The 24014-nt window shown below is 34.3% G+C and overlaps 1 protein-coding gene across 3 annotated transcripts in view; it reads right to left on the reverse strand.

Moving 5' to 3' along the window:
- The window catches only part of Arhgap15 (Rho GTPase activating protein 15), a 619786-nt gene extending 598182 nt beyond the window's left edge, over window positions 1-21604 (reverse strand). For all 3 annotated transcript variants that reach the window (XM_046463726.2, XM_058585366.1, XM_058585365.1), the window contains exon 1: window positions 21458-21604. The gene's annotated coding sequence lies outside the window, so the exon portion shown is untranslated. The remainder of the gene's footprint in view (window positions 1-21457) is intronic.
- Window positions 21605-24014: the final 2410 nt, after the last annotated feature.

Raw genomic sequence — 24014 nt, forward strand, 5'->3', positions numbered from 1 at the left:
TCCATTTCAGAATAACCTTTATGTTTCTTTTTCATTACAAAAAAAAAAAAAAATCCCCCTTGCAAAAAAATGAGCACATTTTTCACTGTCTTAGATTTTAGGAGAGTTATTTGTTTTGTCTCACTTGAGATTCAGATTTCTTTAGGTACTTGATATTTTTAATCCAACTAGAAAAAACTCTCTTACATGACATGGGCTTTGTAAGGAAAACTATATTGGAGGCAAGTGTTGAGGGTACCCCCCAGAGAATTCCACTTTTAAGGGAATTATTTCAGGTTTTCACTGTAGCACAAGAGCCACATGGTTGCCCCAACCCCCAAGAGCCTTAGGTCCTCTCTCTAAATATGACACACCCCCATGCAATGTGATCCCATTCCTGTCTCTGCATGTGTGGACAGAGCTCATTCTCCAAGTCTGCTAAGGGTTCATGGAAACTCCACAGACAAATATTATTTCTCAGAGAAATTCATTTCAATCCCCTGGAAAGATCTTATGTTGATCTGTGGTAGAGCAGAGTCTGTTTGTTCCCTTGTGGAAATGACTTGTGGCTGTGGTAGCTCCAGTAATGTGTGGCACAACCTTCGTGTCACGCTTTCCTGACAGGTCAGTAATTAACTTGCTTTGCAATTGTTTGCCGTCTCCACCACAGCAGCCATTTACCAAAATAACATTTTAATTTCAGTTTCCTTCCAGCTCACTTTCCTTTTCGTTTTCTCCCTGTGGCTTCTACATCTCTATTAAGTCTAATTTCCCCAGACCACTTCCATAAGCTGAGAGCGTACAATAAAACCCAGTTTCAAAAATGTCAAATATAATGAGAAAAGAAGATCACAGTAAAGGAATTTGACCATAGCCACCCCACTGGGTAACATTGTCTTTGACTGGGCAGGTGTTATATACAGGAAATGTGATAATAAGGCTTTGCATTTATTTAACTTATATCAGGGGATCTGGGGGATAGGCTGTGTTTGCTGATAAAGTCTGGCAAGTCAGCTGCATGGATAAACTGCAATACAGTTATTGTCATTGCACCTAAATGGTGAAAATGACAAGTAAATTATATTTTGAAAGTAGAAGTCCCTGCAAATTTGTGTGGTAGACAACCTTGATCTTCCTTAGCTCTTGATAACCTGTTGCCACCCCTGATTCTCTGGGCACCATAGCCTTTTAAACTCCATTCTATTGCAAGCAAAACAGCTGATTTTACATTTCAAATATTTATAGAGCCTCTACACTGAAAAATAGACTTAAAACATCCCACAGGGTCTACAAAAATCTTTAAGAATCCTGTGGTAGAGTTAAACACAAGCAGGATTGTCTACTATGAAAACGGATAAAGATGAATGGGGAAAGGCCCTGGGCACAGTGAAAGTGACATTAGGCCTAAAGATGTAGAGGTGATATTAGTCCTAGATGTTCTATGATAACTAGGACTCCAAGAGGCAGAGAAGGGATAGCAAGAGCAGCACAGGACAAGGTTATCACAATTAAGGAAAATATGAGTGACTTTCTATATCATATGATATAATGGCATTTAGCTAGGTAGGAAATTTAGGGAAAGATGGTCAATTAGGGCTGGATTAGAAAAGCCTTGTGGTTCTTATTAAGGAATTGGGATTTATGTTATAGCTCCCAGAGAAATTTGAGGACCTTCTTTAAGGGATAATCCCTTTTCAAAAGATTTGGTGAAAAATGATCCATAAGAATGGATTTCCAATAACTGAGGCTGCATAATGAATATTACCCTGTTCATGGGAAATAAATATAATCCATAATAAATGTCACTGCATTCATTTCTAAATACTAATCTTACAATAACAGCATCCTATGATATGGAAACATATTCTAGAATTTTAGAAACCTCACTTTGAACATCCAGGTATGTGTAGATTGTTTCTCATCACCACTCCCATGAAGAGAAAAATAAAGAAGTGACAGGAGTGACAACATATTTAAGATAAAAGGTACCAGGGTGCAACTGCATCTAATTAAGAAGATAAAAGACAAATGAAGTTAAGATTAGTGGAACTGCTTCTAAATTCCCCTCTGATGATCAGGCAGGTAGGAAAACACTGAAAAACAAACAGGAACAGAATGCTTGTGCCCTTGTAATTACATTTAGGGAGCACAAGAAATTTTATGAAATGGTAATCTCCTTAAATTCAGAGGAGAACTGTAAGGGGCGTAAGTAATGCAATCTTCTCTCTGTTTCCTGTCAGTTTTGACCTAATCTAGCAAGAAATGCTGAGCCGTTTTCTGCCACTTGCATACAAGTATCAATTAAGGAAAAACAGGGTGACTATCTTAGGGCAGTGATGATAAAATGTCACTTAAGGAGAAACATCAGCTGTAGAACAAGCTGCTTGGCAGCCACAGCATTACAAAACACTAGCAAAACAAACAGCATCTCAAGATAGGGCCTGAGTCAGGCCTAATTCTTTGGTCTTTGTTGTACATGAACAAGTACAAAATGTACATTTTAAACTAAAAATTATATTGTTTTCTTGGAATTTCTTGTTCTATGGTGATTTTTTTTTTCCAAAAGGCTTGACTCAGTGGCAGAGTCCTTTTATCAAGCAGATTAAATCTAATCACCCATTGGCTGCAAGTACAATAGGTCCTATCTCTATCTTGGCCTGCCCCAGGTTCAAATAAGGGGAAGTTGCATATTTCATAATTAGGGCTTCACAATAATTAACAGAATTCAGTAATTGGCGTGGTCAAATATGGCTAACATTTGTTTCATTTAGAGAAATTTGTAATGGTATCTATTACTGTTTCCCTAATGCTGATTTCTCTAAACTCTGAATTGATTGAATTGAATTTTTAGTGCCAAGAGGGCCTGTCTGAGGATCAAAGAATAATGTTAAGAGTCCATTGTTGTGAAGAACAATGATGACACATTTACATAGAAATTTTCACAATATCTTCTTTGATATATTTAAAATTGTTATTTCATGCTCAATTATTTATGAATAAGATATTTTAAATAACTTGGGTGGGGATGTGTTGGCATGCAGGTACATGCCTGTGTTTGTGCAAAAATTTCAATTAACCATTACAAACTGAACACACTAATGTAATAATAGCCAAGCCAAGAAGCACAATGCTGTCAGCAATCCAGAAGCCCCTGCTCACACCACCAAGTGATACCATTAGTCTGTCATCTTAGTTATGCCTATTTTTTTTTAACCTTATACAAAAGGAAAACTAAACTATGTACTTGCAGGGCTTATTTTATTCAAACTTTTATTTGTATAGATGACAACTATGCAGTATTTTCTTGCAAAGTGCATATACAAGACTTTTTCCTCATTTTCCTATTAGATTGTCTGCCCTTCTTAGTTTTTAGAAGTCTTCCAGATGCAAGTTATTTTTAATGCATATGTTGCAATAATTGTCTTTTCCAACTTAGGGGTTGCTTTTTCTCTCTCGATATATCTTTATACATAGAATTTCTTAATTTTAATATTGTTTACTATATCATTCATTTCCTTTATGATTACTTTTTGTTTTCTAAAGAAATCTCTGCCTGAAATGCAAATCAAAATTATATAGAGATGTCATTTAACTCCAGCTAAAATGGCAGGCATCAAGAATACAAATACCAATTAACTTTGAAGACATTTAGAGGAAAAGAAACACTTTTACACTTTTGGATGAATTATAAATTAGCATACCCACTATGAAAATCAGTATGGCGGTTCCTCAGAAGATGAGGAATTAAATCACCATATGACCCAGCTATACCACTTCTTGGTATTTATCCTAAAGAATTAAAGTCAGCACACTATAGTGATAATGAATATCCATGTTTACAGTAGCACAATTCACAATAGCTAAACTATGGAACCAACCTAGGTGTCTGTCAATGGATGAAGAGATAATGAAGATGTGGTACATATACAATATGGGGTTTTATTTAGTCATAAAGAAGAATGAAATTATGTCATTTTCAGAAAAATAGATGGAACCTGAGGACATTATGTTAAGCAAAATAAGTCAAACTCAGAATGTTACGTGTCATATGTTTTCTCTTATATGTGGAAGGTACAAAGAAAAAAGGAAAAGGAAGGTGGTAGGGTGGGTATCATGGATCAGTGAAGTAGAGGACAAGGAGTAGGGGGAGAGAAAAGAGGTGGGAAAAGGGAAATATTTGGGAATAATACTGACCCAAATATAATGTTAGTTTGTGTGCATGTATGAATATGTAAAAACAAATTCCACCATTATACGCAATTATGATGCACCAATAAAAATATGGAAAAGAAAAAATAAACACCTAAGTAATTCAAGGCTATAAAGACTTATTCCCATATTTTCCTCTAAATTACTTGCTATTTCAACTTTTTTATTATTGATTTTATTTTTTTAAATACACGACAGTGGAATGCATTACAATTCTTATTACACATACAGAGCACAATTTTTCATATCTTTGTATATAAAGTATTCTCACCCCAATTCATGTCTTTATGCACATACTTTTTGCATTACAATTCTTATTGCACATATATACCACAATTTTTCATATCTCTGTTTGTATATAAGGTAGGTTGACACCCAATTCATGTTTTCAGACATGTACTTTGCATAATGATGTCCATCACATTCCACCATCCTTGCTAATCCCCTGCTTCCTCCTTTTTCCTTCCTCCCCTCTTCCCTATCTAGAATTCATCTATTCCTCCCATGTTCCCCCTCCCTACCCCACTATGAGTCATCCTCCTTACATCAGAGAAAACATTCAGCATTTGTTTTGGGGGGATTGGCTAACTTCACTTACCATTATCTTCTCCAGCACCATCTATTTACCTGCAAATACCATGATTTTATTCTCTTTTATTGCTGAATAAAATTCCATTATGTATATATACCACATTTTTTAATCTATTCATCCACTGAAGGGCATCTAGGTTGGCTCCACAGTTTAGCTATTGTGAATTGTGCTGCTATAAACATTGATGTGGCTGTGTCCCTGTAGTATGCTATATTTAAATCGTTTGGATATAGTGGAAGGAGAGGGATAGCTGGGTCAAATGGTAGTTCCATTCCAAGATTTCCAAGGAATCTCCATACTGCTTTCCCTATTGGCTGTACCAATTGCAGTCCCACCAGCAGTGTTATGAATGTACCTTTAATTTTAGAACTGTGATTCAACTAGAAATAATACAGCCAATAGGGAAGCAGTATGGAGATTCCTTGGAAATCTGGGAATGGAACTAATTTCTTTCAATATTATTAATTCATTCATATTTTTTTAAGTTTTAAGGACCTGTCACCTTTGCTGTTGTTTCAAGGTGAAAAGGACCAGTAACTGGCTCTCCATCTGAAGTGACCAGTTGCTAGAGAGGTTGCCTAGCCACAAGTGGTGACAAGACAGGCAATGTGAAAGATATCAATTGTGTCCAATGATTGCATAGATCTCTGGTTACTATCAGAGTAAATATTGGCAACTGAGAATTAAAATCGAGTAGGAAGAAGTTATCTAACAGGTAGGCAGAAACAGGTGGTAATCTGGGAGCAGTGATACTGAGAAGTTCAGGTTTTGAAATTGCTGACAACTAGGAGATTTGTTGCAGAGTTCTCAATGCTGGCTATTTGTTCTATGTAAATAGCTACAAGGAACACTAATGATGGAAAGGTCAGACCTCAATCTTAGCAAGTAGAATGAGACAACAAATAACCAGGTTATCAACAGAAGAAGTTGTAGTCAGAGACAAAGCATTAAATGCCCAATGAGGAAGAAGAGGCCTACTGAAGTGCTGGGACTTGTAAATAAATTAAGAATGAACTTGATGTGCACATGAGCCAGACCAAAAGCCAGGGTCATTTGTTATAGTTTATTATTGAAACAACAAATTCTCATTTCACTGAAATTAGAGATTACTATATGCTATTAGGACTTCTGGGAGTGAGGAACAGAAATAACTCAAATTCCATTGAAAATGAGTGCATGACTCTGGCGATGAGAAGGAAGAAAGCCCTATAGCAGAGATTCTAAATGGCCAAAGTATGAGACTTATCAATCACCTTCCACAGATACATTAGATCAGTAAGACTGAGGGTGGCCTGAGAAACGACATGTTTGACCATCACCTCTCAGTAACTCAGACGAATCCTGGTTTTCTTTAAGTTATTTTTATTGTTTATATAGTTTGTTTTTAGATATCTCCACTGTTCTAAAACTGTTGCTAATTAATTACTTTATGCTTTCTTTCTCTTCTTTTCCTCCTGTGTTTGGTGGTGCTGGGGATCTAGCCCAAGGCTTCATACATGCTAAGCACATGACCTACACCTGAGCTATATTTCCAGCCCCAGAGTCTTATTTTTTAATGTCCACCTCTACTAGGTTCCTTCTGTTCACACTGCTGCTCTAATTAAGTTTTCTGTGAAGGAGGAATTACTTTAGAATGTGCTGGTAGGGGACAGAAAGGCATACGTTTTTGTTGGGAATAGTGAAAGGTAAGTGAGCAAGTAGTTAAGCAGCTAAGTGAATAGATACACAGATAGGTACATGAAAATGATATTGTAGATATCCTACTTAAGATTAATTAAAATATGATGTTTAGCTATCACAACAAACATCTTGTCCTATATATTACTCCAAAATAATCATGGTCTTACCACAACAATCTATCATACCACTTTTAGTGTGAGTGCTTTTTTACTTTTTTATTGTTTATATCATACATTTGGTAACTGTGAATAAAAAAATAATCCACTTAAACACCTAGAAAACAATTCTCCTTATCTTTTTAAAATTTTTTTTAGTTGTAAATGGACACGATACCTTTATTTTATTTACTTATTTTTATGTGGTGCTGAGGACTGAACACAGTGCCTCACACATGCTAGGCAAGCACTCTACCACTGAACTACAACTCCAGCCCCAGTTCTCCTTATTAAAGACCAGAGGAAGTTTGGTTTGAGGACAAAAAATTATATAAAATATTGTTTATGCAATCATTCTTTCAAGAAGCTAAGAATCTCAAAGTAATGAAAACTTATCTTCCAGTCTACCTTACTTAAATTGAGAGCTTTTGACTGGTTTTGTATTCCTTCTCTTTGAAGATTCTCTACTATATTGTATATTGTTCTTTGTATCCTAAAAATGTATCCTGTTGTTTGTAGGTAATAATAACTGAATGCTCTCTTCATGCTTTTAAGTCTCTTAAAGTGCTTCATCTGCATTATCAGGATCTTAATCCAGGAGTTATTTGGGAGGCTAGATCCTTCACTTAAACCAGTTTGATTTTTCTTCAGTGTCCTCAAAGAAGATAAACTTTTTATTAAGATTTTTATGTTATTTTTAAATATCTCCATTGTTATATTGTTACTAATAACTTTCACACTTCCCACCCCACCCTTTTTTCTTTGTGGTCCTGGGGATCCAACCCAGGGCCTCACACATGGTAAGCACATGCTCTACCACTGAACTACTTTCTCAGCCTTCTAGCCTCAAGATAGAAAATAGAAGAGGTGATGGTTAGATGTGTTAACTACCTATGTTCCAGCTAATTGAGTGCTATTGTAATTTGAATCACTGAAGACAATTCTGTCTTAAGTTAGGCTCTTCACAAAGAAAAATATGGGAATTTTTTTTGGGGGGACACATTGAAGGTAAAAGTGAATGCATAAATATTTAAAGTCTTAAATAGTTATCAGGATATACATGTATGAAGACATGAATTGGTGTGAACATACTTTATATACAAACAGAGATATAAAAAGTTGTGTTCTATATGTATAATAAGAATTGTGATGCATTCTACTGTCATGTATTTAAAAAATAAAAACAATTAAAAAATAAAATAAAATAAAATTTATCCACAAAAAATAGTTATCAGTATTATCTTATTTAAATTATTAAGAAGTATTTTTCCCTTCTGTCTTGCCTTTATTTGCATATATCCTTTGTCATGACTACTTCTGAGACTTAAGAGAATCTCTTCTCTGAATAGACAGCATGTATAATGAACCAGGTTTCACAACCACACCCAGACTACATTTCCCCATCTTGTGCTCTGGTGAATTTCATGTACAAGAGTATGTTGATGTATGTGTGAGCATGCATATGTGTAAGTGTTTTTGAATGGTTGTCACTATCGTTATTTTTACCAAAGGCGTATAAATCACCCTTTTATGTACTCCATAATGGTGCACCCATACAAGTATAGATATCTGGTCCATAAAATGCATCATGTGATTCAAAAATATAAGTTGAAATAAAGAGTAATATATTCACTATTACTTAGTAAACTTAAACTTTTGGAGACACATTTTAATGATTTAAAAAATGCTTTGGGGAGGGCTGGCAGCAGAAGAAAATTTATTCTTTCTAGTTAGGAAAATGAACTCAGTCATGAAAGCTAGACAGACAAAACAAAGACTTAAATGAAAAGCTATACATAAATGGATGTCTTTACACAGAATAATTGAATGCTCTAGTCAGTCTGTAAACATTTATTAGGATTTATTGGATATACAGAAGTTATTTGGAGGACTCTTGTTCTCTCTAATCATGGCACTCTGCTCCTGCTTTCTTAGGAGCAGCTATAAATTCAAGAAGAGGTGGAAAATCGGCAGACTGCCAACCAAATTCAACCCACAGACATATGTTGTTGGGCCTGAACAATGTTTTGGAATGTTTTGAATCAATTTCCAATTGAAGAAGGAGGGCTGTTGCTTAAAAGAAAGAAAGCAAGAAAGGAAAAAGGTGTCTACGTTTCTTCTCTTAAAAAATCATTAGATGTAGCACACCAGTTCAGAAACGCCTGGTAACAGTTAGAGGTAGGCCGCATTTCTGTCCTTTAGACCAGGTTTTCTCTGGTCCCTAGGTCCCCTCTTGCCCATTTCTCTTGCATAGATGTCCTGACTACTGTGGAGGCATTAGTGACAGTGATCTTTTACCTAAGTAGCATATAGGAGCATTGCTTCTCTGATCTGTGTGTTGAGTGGGGTTTCTGTTGTGTATTATGTCAATACAGTTTTCAATATTTAGCTCTTCTTAAATACAGGATGATGAGATTGCAAATGAAGAGCAGAACCAAGAGACTGTGTTTGTACCACTGCTTTAGAAAGAGGTTTATTGATAGAATGTTTAATTTATTCTACCATTCAATTCTTCCATTTTCTCAATATAATCTCAGTTACAAAGAGCAGAATACTATACTGTGATCTTTGCTATTATTAAGCAAGTTCTCCTTTCTCCCGTTTCTCTGCGCTAGCCTACTTTGATGTTCCTATTATATTTTGGCAGATATTGATATCCTGACTCACATTGTTTTCTCTTCTCTATTTGAGTCATGTGTCCCTTCTGTGAATTCCTTAAAGTCAGACACTATATTTGTCAGTGTTGTTGTCCATATTGTACCTCAAACATGATAGATTCTTGTTGTCTGTCTGAAACTCCCCCAGTATCATGAGCATTTCCAACAAACTAAAGTTTCCCAAAATGATGGAATGATGAGGATCCCTGTCAATCCCAGTGTCATTGGATTCCATGTTTTATCTCTACTTGTCCACACCTAGTGCAACCAGATGGACCTGGGCTATAGCCCATCAGGGTCAGGGGAACCAGAATAATCACAACATCTCACCTTCCCCATCCCTGCCCCATGTGGTCATGCTGGCTAGTGGTATCTCACACTGATTCAACCACTATCAAGATGGTTTCCCAGCCTGATCCAACCAGCCATTTGCTAATCCATCTTCCAAAGCCAGACTGCTTACCTAGAGCCTGCTGCCAAGTAGCCATAGGACCCAGGGCTCTCCAAAGTCAGCACCAGCTATCACCCCAGCATTTTGTCAGGACTTGTACTTCCTACTTCCATACCTCACTCTCATTATTTAGATGACCTTATATAATTGCTTTCAGACTAAGTATACCCGGGGAAAAATAAGATAAGGACTTCTTAATGTGGCCAACAATCTAGATACTAAATCTTTCAGTTCTCTCTATTATTTTTCTTTCTCAGACACGTTTTGTTAGGACCCCAGCACAAGTGCCTCATGAACCATCTGCATTACCACCTTACTACTAGATAAAAATTAGATTTAGAATAAAAATGGGTGAAGAGAATTCTACCCTTCTCTCTTGCCTTTCATCTTAGATTTCCTTTGTTTCATTTTAATTTCTGGTCCTGGAGTTGTGGGTGCCTGCCACTTTTGGAATTGTTTTGTGTACTGAATATGAATTTTTCAAAATTAAAGGGTATTTTTGGTGAGGGCATAACTTGTAACTTCTTGGTATCAAATTTCCATATCAACCAAAAATTGGCAAACAAACAAGAAAGGAGCTCTTTGCTGTCTCCCACTTAGCTGTATGGAGGAAATGAAACTAATAGCAAGAATTTGCTTTCATGAGTTCCATCATCTTATCATAATACTTAGAATTGAGATAAACTAAAATTATACCAGTCTGATTTTTATATCATAGAAAAGTGGAAAATGGTCACTGTTTGATTCAAAACAACCACATAAAGGAATTACTGCTACTGCTGTTATCACCACTATATTTGATTTTTAAAAGCAATTATTATATACCACACAATAGGAAAAGTTTTTTACATACATTATTTTCTTTGATTCCTTCTGAGGAAACTCCCCATTTTATAGATGAGGAAACTCAGGTTGAAAAAGATTAAGTGAACTGCCCAAAATAATTTATGTATCTAGCAACTGGTAGAGTCGAGGGTTTAACTTTGTTTTTTCTGATTTTCTAGTGTTTACACTTCAAATAGATATCCCCACACAATTCAATTTCTTCATGTTTCATTGCCTTCTCCTATGTTCAATTTGATCTATGCAAGCTATATACATCTATGTAAAGATCACACTGAACCCCATTAATGTGTATAATTAATACATGTTAATACTTTTTTTAAAAAAAGATCCTGCTTTTCTCACTGGCTTGAGTGAATGATCAAGTAAAAAGATACATGCAATATCGTTTACAAAGCTCTGAATTGACTATACATAGATGATAGGCATTCTTACTTTATTAAGTAACTTGAACCCAACCATCACCCTGAAGTCATAAAATACATTTGCAATAGGCAAGATAAAGGAGAAAGAAATAGTAGTATGAAAGCAATTGAGGCTTTTGCTACAGTCTAGACAAGGCTTGATAGATGTTATGAATAAATGAAAATAGAAAAGAGTGGGTGTTACTAACACATGGCAATTGACTGAATGTAATAATAAGTGAAATGGAGACATCCGTGGCAATTTCAACACAAATTGTGTAAATGATTTCAGGAATACAGGTATATCAACCTTAGAAAGATGAGGAAGATCCTTAGAAGGACACTTAACAGGCTTAAAAGAATTCCATGGGGGAAGTTATGGCTTAACTTGGGACATATTCAAATTAACTTCAGATGAGACACCATGAATGTGATACCAAGTGATAATTCTAAACAAGGAACAATCTTGGGAAAGAGGTCAAAGCCAAAGATGGAAATTTAAGGATGATATTTGAGGGACTCCATTTAAATCATCAGAATGAATAAAAATATCAAAATGTCTTGGAAAAAGGTATGTCATGTGAGTTACATATGTAATTAAAAATTTTCCATTAGCTACATTGTGTGAGCAAAGTGAGCTATGTGAAATTAACTTTAAAACATATTTTATTTGGCCCAATATGTCAAAATTCAACAATTTTAGCATATAATTAATGCAAAACTATTAATGTGATATTTTACATTCTCTTCAATTGTATTAAGACTTTGAAATCTGCTATCTATTTTATGCTCAATTCAGACTAACCATACTTTGAGTGTTCAATAATAGTTGGTGGCTAATTGCTGCCATAGGGGACAGTATGGGTTTAAGAAGAATTTAAGGGTTAAGAAAAGACACAGGAAACAAAAGAGACAGAAAAAGAAATAGAAATTGGTACCTGCAATATGACAGAAACTAAGACAAAAAATGTTTCTTCCTCGCATGTTTTTAAACACCTCTATATAAGGCAATATATGTAGAGAACAAGCAACAAGTTTTCCACAGATGGCATTGTTTTAGACACTGAACAAAGCAGGATTCTTTCAGAGTCTTGCAGACTCTAGGGCCTCATGAATGAAACTCAACACTGCCTAACTTCTGACATTTAATAGCCTTAGAAAATGTAGCATAATATAATGAAACTAGCGCGGATTTTGCACTCCCTAGATCTGTCTACAAATCCTGATCCAGCCTACCAAATGGCTCTCTGTAAGTTTCAGTACTTAATCTGTTAACCTTTGCTTCCTTAACTTGAAAATGGGAACACTAACCCCTTTTTATAATTTTGGTGGATAACAAATGTATTAGATGTGCAAAATACCTTACCCATTATGTACACTGAAAAATATAGCCACAATAATAATCATGAACAATCCCACTCTAATATTTGTATTGCTGAATGTCTCATGCTACTGTAAGTACCTGAGAATAAGGCAAGATTGTTTATTTCTGCTAGCACCATCAACACTTTCCACAGTGTTGGAGACATGACTGGGGTAAATAATAACCATTTTCCCCTGCAACATTCTAGTTCTTTTAGGAGGGCTCTCAAAATAAAAATAAGCAGAATTAATCAAAGGCTCAGATTACTTGATTATCCCAGTGCATCTAGTAGAAATATGAATCTGGGTTTCACTGCTCAGTTTCTAGTCCCTAAAAATATAATAGGAGATTAACTAAAGCAGAAAGATAAAAGAACAGAAACAGAAGTTTCCCTTGACTCAGCACTCAATTTCCTGAGCATGTTACCTGCCACAGTTCTTTCAAAAAGAACTTTTTTCCTCTAAGCTTGGAAATAAATCAGTAGAGACTAGATAAAATGTTCTCTAAGTTTTTAGGAAATGAATCTAAACAAACACAAAATTATTGAATTTAATACCACCAACGTAGTAAAATAGCTTAAACTCTAAAGGCTTAGAGATGGTTTGTGTTTTCCATCAGTTTGTGGCAATATGTTTTCAAGTGTGGTTTGTGTTTTATGATTTTCAGAAAGTGTCATAGTATATAATGGGCATTATTCAACCTTTCACCATTGTTACTAAAAACAGAGTGTGTGTGTTTGCATGTATAGGATATAATGTCAATTGTTAGAAATGTATTTGTAGCTTTTCTTCTCCTAAATTGTCCTACATTGTAGACCCAGGGAAATCAACACACCTCCAGAAAGCCTTCCCTGCTTCTACAATCCATAGTAACTTTTATAGCATTTATTCTGTCACTAAGTATTTATTACTGTTCATTATTTTGCCTACTGCTGTTCTAGGTTCTAAGAAATCTGTAGTTTAAAAAAAGTAGACAAGGTCAATACTCTCATGGACCACATATTCTAAGGTGAAAATAGCTACTGAACAATCTGATAAATAAATAATATCCAAAATGGTATGAAGGAAAACAAAAGCAAAATGATGAGATATAAAGGGCTTGCAAATCAAAACAGGGGATTGGATTTAATTTGAATTATAAGGGAAAATCATTTGGAAAGCCTTAGGAGAGTTACATGGTCTAAGTCTGAAGAGTTTACTCTGGATAATCCTTAGGGATGACTACTGTGGAAATGTAGAAGCAGGAAGGAGAGCCCAAAAGAATTCTGCAGTAACAGTAATGGAGGCAATAAAAAATTATTGAATTCAGGATATTTTGACATTTATTTACCCCTTTCCTATGTCTAATTCATCCCTGTGAAGTATACAGCTGTTAACTAAAAGCTCAACATATCCAATCAGCGTTTTTATGAATATAAAATTTAGGAATGCAACAAAAATGGGTTCATGTAAATAATAGCAACAATTTGAAAGAAAAAGAAATTGTACATAAGATATAATATAAAAGGTTTTGCTATTTTTTTCCATATTTTTGTTAATATTTTCTGGTTTTGAGACTTATGGTTTTCTTTCCCTCAAATTATACTTAATAATAAATTCCAGCACAAAAAATCACCTTAGGTCCAAAACATCCTAATCAAAGGTTGTAGAATCTCCCACCACTTCAACATTTTTGAGTTAACTCAAATATGTGCAAATCAATATTGTTCCATATGTTCCTATGATTTCCCTATTTTGCAACCAGAGAGTGAATTTGTGAGTGCAGTTTTGTCTAAAATTCAATGTCATCAAAATGTCACATATTGTGGGGTATTAATTTCTCAAGTTTTAGGGGAAAGTCATTGTACCAACAAAGAAAATTAAAATAATTTTAAATTCTGAAACAAAAAAGGTACAACTTAGCAAAAACCATTATTGAGAATATAAGTACACAGAATAATGGAAGCTAATGCTGTATTTTGCAATATATTCTAATTGCTACTAAATTGGGTAGAGATTAGACCATAGAAAGGGAAGCAAAGAGTAGAATTAAGTATAATTCTTAGGATACTCCTGAAAGGACTGATGACTAGAGGTAACATGAACTGAAGTAGAGAAAAAAAAAAAAAAAGTAAAGAATCAGGCTGGGTAGAGGGGGCAGGTGGACAGTAATGAACTTATTTTCTCTTAAATACACTTATTTTGACTTCTCATAGACATTCAAGTAGAGATGATGATCAGGCAATTGTATGTACAGTTTTAGAGCAGAGAAAGGTTGGAGCTTGAAATTTAATTAGTTTATAGATAGTATTTAGTGTGAAACTAAATAAGATCACATAGAAATAAAGTTACAGGAAGAGTTAAGATCATTTCTGCTACCAGTTAAGATCATTTCTGCCTGACAATTGACCTCAGGAAAGTTCAGCATTTAGGGGGCTGGATGAGAGGAAGAGTTGTTAGCAAAAGAGACAGAGAAAGATCATCCAGATAGGTTGCATTTGTAAGCAGCACAGTGGATAATGTGAAGATGTACAAGTGGTCATTAGACTTGGCAAAATGAAGACGTTTAGGATTTTGTGCTATAACATTTCTGTGGAAATGGATTTATAAGCACAGATTCATATTTGAATTCTTTTGCTGTGTATTTCTTGGTTACATAGAAATTTTTTTCATTGGCAGAGTTCTTGCCTAGCATGCAGAAGGCTCTGGGTTCAATTCCCAGTATCACAAAAATAGAAAAAAAAAATTTGTTTTTTTTTTCCACTGACTGGACAATATGCCTAATTCTTTGTGTCCCTAATTTTCTGTGAACATAAAGTAATTCTCAACATTATACAGTATATTTTATTGAAGTTCAAAATTATTTATGGAGTTGAATTTAATTGGGCTAATGCCCACTTAAAGAGAAAAACAATCTGTTTTAAAACCCACGATTGTATTGTATGTTATTGACAAGGCCAGTTTCTGGCTTTTAGGAAATACTGTCACCAGATGAACTTTCCAACTATTTCAGTGAAGATAGAAACTATGAAGCATGAATTCCCTCAACTTCCTCTCCAAATTTCATCTTATCTACATCTAATTCATCTATATTCACACTCATTAAAGTGCTCTTCCTTCTGTTTAAGGTTATTTATCTCCTTAGCTAGTGATTACACCCATCTGTCTTAGTCTCCTCTGAGACCTGTTGGATTTCTGGATTTATTCATTTTATTTGCATTATTTTATTCTCCTCCTTCACTTGCATATTTGTATTGCATCCCTCCTTTTAGATACTGCCTGTTTCAATCTTTAGAAAAGGACTATTTTGCATATGCTATCCCTATTTCCTTACATACTTTGACATCTCACTCCAAGTCTTAAACTTCATTAATGTTTTGGTCCTCAGTTATGAAGTAAAGATAGAATCCATTGTTATGAAGAAAATAATAACACCTTTGATCTCTTAAAAACAAAACCAACTTCAGGTATAACAGCAGAAATACCAACTATAATTGTATTGAGATACAATTTTCTGCAAATTAATGAAACCTGAAGAATTTGGCAACCCAATCTGTTGAAAAAGCTATTGAGCTTCTACAAACTTTCTCATCAAGTGCTGGTGGAAGTTCAAAAGGCTAAAACTAACATGAAAAATAGTCTGACGACAACTATCAAAATAATTCTATCCTGTCTCATGAATAGCATTGCTGGGAATTTATCCCATTCATATGTTTTCATATGTACATAATTACATGAAGATATTCATTAATTAACATAAAAACTGAAAATTCTCATGACTACAACTCTTAATAAAAGACTGATTAAATTAATATGATACAGCCACATAACATATTTTGTAGAAGTGTCAAAAGAGCATTAGATAGTTTTTTTATTTTTGCCATGAGAATATTTTCAAGCTATATTTCTAAAAGAAAAAAAATCAAAGTGGAGAAGTGCATGTAAACATGCTACCTTTACTATATTAAAGGAGGACACATGTGTACATATACATGCACATATATAAACACATATATAAACACATATATGTGCCCTTTGCATGAAGACAGAGTGGAGGATAAAAAAAGTGAAAAGTTGTTGCCTTTTGGATTAATTTGGGAGTGAATTCGATAGATAAAAATGAAAATATGAGAAAGATTTTCTCTGAAAGTTTTATTTATAAATTTAATTTTCATTTTTAATCATTTCATTATATCACCTCTTTTCAAATTAAAAACAAACAAAAGGCATTCCTAAAAAGGAAAAAAATCATTACAACTACAGTCAGGACAAGCATCTCAGACGGCAGGCAGGAAAGTCAGGGGCTGTCCTGATAAGAACACCCGCCCTTCATGAAGTGTAGCCATTCCTACAGAGCAACAGGAAGAGTGTGGAACTTAACAATAGGTTTGGTAGAAGAAACAAATAAATCCTGGTGCAAGGTAAGCCACCATAATATAATATAGTGATTACACCCATCTGTATATACAATTATATATACCCTCTGCTTAAAAACACTATTGCTACTTATAACCTTGAGTCAGAATTGCTCAGCAGGTTGATTCTATCGTGACCTCAAACCATCTATCTGGCCTTACATCCATTACCATAATTTCGTTTACCTAGACAATTCACTTTTCTTCAAACTTCTCTGACACTCCATGTTTTTTACTCTGACACATTTTCTTCCTCTCATTTGGGATAGATTTCTCTGAAAATTAACCCAAGCTTTCTCCAAAACTGTCCTGAATTACCCAACAGGATATTCTCAAATGATACAATACCCAAAGAGCTGTCTAGATTATGGGCTGGTAAATACAAACATGTAACTTTTTGAACCCTAATAGAAGGTTATTTGCATCTTTCTATGGTACTTGTTATATTTTACCTTTATTATAATAATTAGTATAATTTTCCTATTTAAGATTATAAACTTTCAGAAGACAAATATTTTAAGAGGTTTTCAAATATGGAGTAGCTATTGAAAAATATTTTTATTTCACTTTGAATAAACAGTTGTTTTTTTCTGACCTACCTTTAAACTAATAATGTATTTTTGTCCCCAGCATTTGGAGAAGTTGGGAAGTAATACATTTAATTGTGACCATATGTGGGTCTGTAGTACAGTTCTGTGGCTATTGCCCATAAGAATGCAGCTTCTGGGAAAGCATTTTGATTTCTGCTTTGTGAGGCCCTCTTTTCAGCTAAGTGTTCCTGAGCAACAGGTGCAGGTGCTGTCAGTATAAGTGACCTAGGCTGGTCACCAGGGGTGTTTGAGTCCAGATCCATTGGTCTGCTCTGATTATGTGACTCAACTTCATCCAACCAGATCTAAATCTGAGGGTCTGTGGTGATGGGAAAAGGAATTCTTTTGATACATTTTACTGAAAGGATCTGGCATAAACCTAAAATCTTCTTGTTAACTCAGTGGGAGGTTCTGACAAAACAATTTACAGCACAGTGAAGAGCAAAAGAACAACAACAACAAAAATTTGAAGCCTAATCCTGATAATCCTGGGTGAGCCATTCCTGAGTTTGTCATCCTTGGATTTCTCAAAAATAAGAAATGTTGTTATTATCTAGGCCAGTTTTAATTCATTTTCTATTATCTGAAAATGAAAAGCTTTAGCTTACTGTAAGCTGAAATTTAGAACACTTACAAATGCATTCCCAAGCCTAGTCATATATCACTAATTTTTAAGTTATAGAAATATGCTTTGGGTATCTAAAAAGTTAAATTCAGAGTATTACATGACTTTAAAAATAGAACTATAAAATAATTGATAATGTTAAATATTTTCAACGTGTAAATATCCAAAAATTTAAACATTAAAAATAATATCAAAAATTCAAATATCTAAATTCAAAGTGTAGTGCAATTATTTTTCACCTGCTATATGAAAGTTTATATTTCTTCAGGAATATGTTAGAGAAATGTAAACATCTTTGTTGAGTCCTTCGTGGAGACACTCTCAACTCTCTTTAAATACTACAGGCAGATCCAATGGTGATAAAACACTCTACCAGCTGGGTGAGGTGGTACACACCTGTAATCCCAGTGTCTTGGGAGCTGAGGTAGGAGAATCACAAGTTCAAAGCCAGCCTCAGCAAAAGCGAGGCACTAAGAAACTCAGTGAGACCCTGTCTCTAAATAAAATACTAAATAGGGCTGGGGATGTGGCTCAGTGGTTGAGTATTCCTAAGTTCAATCCCTGTACACACATACACACAAAAAAAAATACTCTATCACAAAATATCTCTCCTCCACTATTTGCCATGGCATCTGAGTCTTCTCTTGAAACTAAAATGCGGGTGGACAGGGAGGAGGCTGGGGTTGTGGCTCAGCGGTAGAGTGCTTGCCTGGCACATGCAGGGCCATGGGTTCGATCCTCAGCACTACATATAAATCAATAATATAAAGGTATTGCATCCAACTACAACTAAAAAATAAATATTAAAAAAAAGAAACTAAAATGCTGGAGTTTAATCCATAATTTGTGTCCTGTCTGCTAAGGGAAACTGTTGAAATTCTACTGGGAGCATAAGGCAAGGCCTGGCAAGGATGCCAAGGCTCTACAGCCTTCTGTGAGAGTGGGTTGTTTGTATCAAATTTCCTAAATGCTGGAAGATGGGACAAGCACATTTTAAAGGCAATGGGAGTGGAATAGAAGGAGCAAACTGGGTGTACACTTCAAAGTACCAAAGTTGTGGCCCTCTAAACCAGGGACAGTGCAGGCAGTTCTACATAGAGCACTGAAGACAGGCACAAGCACAAATATCACAGACAGGCTTTCTCCTTTCTGAGTCTTGCTGAATGCTAGCAAAAGCTTGATATTCTTTTAACAAATCAGCTTTAAAATGACTTTCCAATTGAAATTGTTCTCTATTGTTTTATTTCCCCAAAACTTGATTCCTATTTACCCATCTAAAAGTATTATGATCTAATAATCTACAATAACTCATTTATGTTGACAGTCTTAACCCATTTTGTCTCATCAGTCCAGATATGGCACACCAATGACTTAAATATAGTACATAATATAAAATATAAGTGTATAATATAAATTATTATATATACTATAATATAATATGTAATATAATTATTATATATAAATATTATTATATAAAAATACAACTGTACTATAATGTAATATTAATTAATATTAAATTATAGGATATTGATAATCAATATGCTAATATTAATGTTATTGTGTTACTTAATATTAATTTAATAATATACAAGTTCTAGATTATGACTTTCAAACCATTTCAATAAGCCTATGTCACTGAAATATTAATAGAATTACAAACTTGGGACTTATTGGGTTAAGATTACATCTGAACACTCAGGCGATTATTTACCACTTGTATTTAAAACAATTCAGAAAATATCATAGTTTACCTGTTATCCCAATCATCGCTTTCTACAATCCATTCCAAGCAATTTAATTTATACCTAATTTTATGCCCTATTTTATATATATATAAAATATTTTTTAATTTTATAATTTCTTTAGGAAATACTTATTTTTACAAAGAATTTGGTTCTTAAAAGTATTAACAGTTTTAAGAACTTTGTGGACTTTTTGTTCATGTCAGATGATTATCAAGATATTCATTCTTATAATGTGTAAGTACCACATGTGTTTATTCATGTGATGTTCCTCATAATACGATGAAATAAAGTAATAACATATCAACCAAAATTATCTGAATTATACAGCTTCTATAGATGCAGAGGTTCAGAACTGCAATATTGAAGACAGATTCAAATAGTGCTTTCCATTGTGAGGAAATGCAACAAATTGAAATTCTAATCAGAATATCAAAGCAAATACATATTACCAGGGTTTCTAATACTCTAGCAATAAAAATCAGTGTTGGACACTATGTCCTAATCTCTATTTTTCCATAAGCATTTGAATAGTCAACAAGTAGCTATCTTCAGTATTGACAATTGAAGAGTTCTTAAAATGGAGTGTGTTAGTATGCCTAATAATTTCCTACTAAATTGACCATGTCAAAAAACATTTATATGTGTCTTTCAATAGAAGACAATAAAAAAAAGAAACTGTTGTGACTTATCAGTCCTATAACCATTTTTTTAATAATACAAAAATATCAGTGTTGTGGGGCCATCATTTCTTCCATCTAACAGCACAATAAAAATAATATTAGGGAGGAGTGGATTATATCTTGGGCTTTTATTAAAATTCTTTTCAAAATCTTATATTCAAATTCATTTCAGGCATTTTCCTTTTAAATTGGCAATATTTAGATGTTTCTGCACATAGAGCACATAAAATATTTCATAAAAGCAAATACTCAATAAAAATAAAATTTTTTGCTATTTTATGATTAACAAACCCTCTAAATTTCTAAGGTTCATTATTTCTTAATATCTCAAATAAGGGAAATTATATAATTACTTTTAAAAACAAAAGTACATCTCTAGTTTGCCTCTCTTCCCAGAAGTAAGCTCTTCAGTGAAATTGGCTGTGACGTCTCTTTCAAACACAAAGTTTTGTTTATGAATTAGAAAATTGCCCTACATTTACCATAGGTCATAAATAAAATTTAGGGAAAAAATCAATCATCATGAGATATAATATTTTTTGTATTCTAAAACTTGCTTTTCAATGGTGATTTAATATGGTCCATATTTAAGAACCTTTTTAAAAGGGCTTTTAGTGCTGCCTTTAATACAATGTTTTAAGGAAGGCCGGTAACTTTCACACTGAAATTTAAGATGTTGTTTATTGTTGTTATGAAATGCCTTTTTCTCTCTCATATGTGGATCTTAAATAATACAAACTTTTATAAAACAGTCAAAAGATACATAATCCCACAGTTTTTTCCTAGTAGTTATTTTTAAAAGCACCTTCCAACTAAACTATACTGTACTATGTATTTAATATTTTAGTCTAAAGTCTCAGTGAATGATCATAGTATAATATTTTTGGTAAAGAACTTTAGAATTTGATAGCTACAAATATGAAAAGAACATACTTTTCTACACCAAAGGAAACAGGCGGATGTTTTAATAACAGGTAAAAGCATAACATTTTGTAAAACTGTTTATATGTTCACACCAAGATACAGGAGACTCTGTCACACATTTTTCAAGCTTAAATTCCATGAATAATATAAATTTAAAACTTACTTACCTTTTTTCAGTGGTGACTTGTTATTGAAACTGCCATCAACTCCTAACAGTTAATGACTGAACAAAAACGGAAAACAGTAAAGTCACATGTCTTAAGAGTAGGCCTATGTTGGCTGCTGCTTAATTTCAGTACTGCAAAAAAAAAAAAAAAAAAAAAGGGCGGGGGTTAGGGGTGAGCACAAAACTTAAATAAAACCACTTCCTGGGTTGATCTGGTTAGCACACACATCACATCATTACTTGATTTGAAGAAATTGCCTTGTATAGTCAACAATATCATTATTTTTCAATGCAATTGTTGACTTCAAGACATTCCACATTTATGTATGTTTCATCGAGTTTCAGTTAATGGGGGAAATGTGTGATTAAAAGGTTAACAGTGGGGAGAAACAGGTTGCTAAACGCTGAGGAAACTTCCCCTTTCTCTGCCTTCTAGCAAGGGCTTCAAAAGGGTGTCTCTGCTGTGCTCGGTGAGCTTAGCCTGTTCCAATGCTATCCAGAGGTGTTGTATATTGACTTGGGAAACCAAGAAGTCACTTCTGATTCACCCAGCTGGTGCTTTTGTCTCACTCATGGATGAACCCACCAAGAGCCCTTCCAGTCACCAAGCTCATGGGGCCTTGGGCAGGTTGCATTAGAACTTCTGAGAAAGGGCCCAGAGCCATGCACCACTCTGAGCATCTGTAAAGGGAAGAAAGGTGCTCAAGAGGCACATGCTGTGGCATATGCTGACTGTGGTTCTCACACTACTGTGTTCTCCCTGGCAGTTTCTTAAGCAGTTCTGAAAAGTGTGAAGAATTTTTGATCTAGATGAATAATTCTTTGTGTGGTCTGACTTAAAAATAAAAATAAAACAAAGGTTCTAAAGGCTATCATTTTGGTAAACTGCTATGTGCCCTCCTATGTCAAACTTCAACCAATCTAAGACATGAGAAATAGCGATAGGACATGCATCTTTACTGAGCCATGGAGTTCAAGAAACAAGCTCCTGGATTTCCAAGCTTGGTTGGTTTTGTGAGATTTGCAGGATATTCGCAAAAGGAAATTTTTCTTCTAAATAGAAAAAAAAAAAAGATATATTCCATTCTCTTGTTATACAAACGAATTAAGACTAAAAAGTGATATAATAGAACACAGTGGTATGGAATGTTTGGCACATAAAAAGATAAGCTTTGAAAATATAGTTGATATATATATAACCCAAGTTAAGGATGACATTCCCTGATAGTTTATCTAATTTCTCTAGGGATTTATTTTTTTTTGTACTAGAGATTGAACCCAGGGATGCTTAACCACTGAGCTACATCCCCAGGCCTTTTATTTTATTTTTTTATTATTATTTTTTTAAGTTTTTTTGAGACATAGTCTTGCTGTTGCTGAGAGCTTCACTAAATTGCTGAGGCTGGCCTCAAACTTGCTATCCTCCTGCATTAGCCTCCTGAGTCACTGGGATTAGAGGCATGGGCCTCCACACTCAGCTAGGACCCACTTTTTTTTTTTAACTATTAATTGCTATTTGTCTCCTAACATCTAGGACTATTCTTTTTAAAATCATTCAGATTGACTATTGAATTTACAATCAATCATTATTTACAGTATATTTACAGTCCAAAAACTTTTTACTGAATGTTCCTTAACACTGAGAAAATGGAAAGACCTTGATAGTAAAAGTGAGATCTGAATTCAAGACTCAATTCTGACTCTGTTGAAACTTGGTCAGGTCATTTAAGTTTTCCAAAATTCAGTTTGTTTATCCATATAACGGCACATAGAGATGGAAAAAAAAAAAAAAAGGCCCTCCATTCCAGGGCCTTTTTTAAAATAAATAGATTTAAACATTTTGTACATCACTAATAATTATAGACAGTTGTATTAGCATGAGCTGGAAAGTGCAGATAGATGCCCTCTAAAGAACATCAGAAAAATTTAGTATGTCCTAATGGATTTAAACCTTTGTAAATTACAGTCAGACTCACAAGAGATATAAATTAGGCCTTTTTCCTAAACAGGTGCCAATATCAGATACAAAATGTAGAAAAAGTATACTTTGTCCACAGTGTGGGAGGTGAGCCACTTAGGCAATGATGTACTTGGGTTTGATTTCCAGAAGACAAGATACTCTCTATGATGCAGGCTCTGGGTTAGTGCTTTGACACCTGTGGCTATGTATGTTCACTCTTTACAGTTGTCAGTGTTTATTGAATATTTGCTGTAAGCCAAGCATTGTACTAAGGACTTTATGTTTTTTCTGCCCTTTAATCTTCACAACATCTTTGTGAACTACTCAATATTATTATGCTCTTTTACACATGAGGAAACTGAGGTTAGTTTATTGCCCAAATTAGTAAAGAGCAGAGTGAGGAATCAAACCCAAAGGCTCTGACCTCAGAGCCCTATTGTAAATTATTGTGCTGTTCCTAACCACTTGTTCTCCAGCAAAACTCTAAGTAATAATAGTGAGAAAAGTTTCACTTCTGGTATTCCTTTTTGCCTCTTCCCTGACAAGAGTGCTAGACTTAACAGGTACAAGTGATTCCTGAAAGTTATACAAAATCATG

This window comes from Marmota monax, unplaced genomic scaffold, assembly GCF_021218885.2.
Source record: "Marmota monax isolate L192 unplaced genomic scaffold, Marmota_monax_Labrador192_F-V1.1 WCK01_AAM20220418_F8-fsc00034, whole genome shotgun sequence".
NCBI lineage: Eukaryota > Metazoa > Chordata > Mammalia > Rodentia > Sciuridae > Marmota > Marmota monax.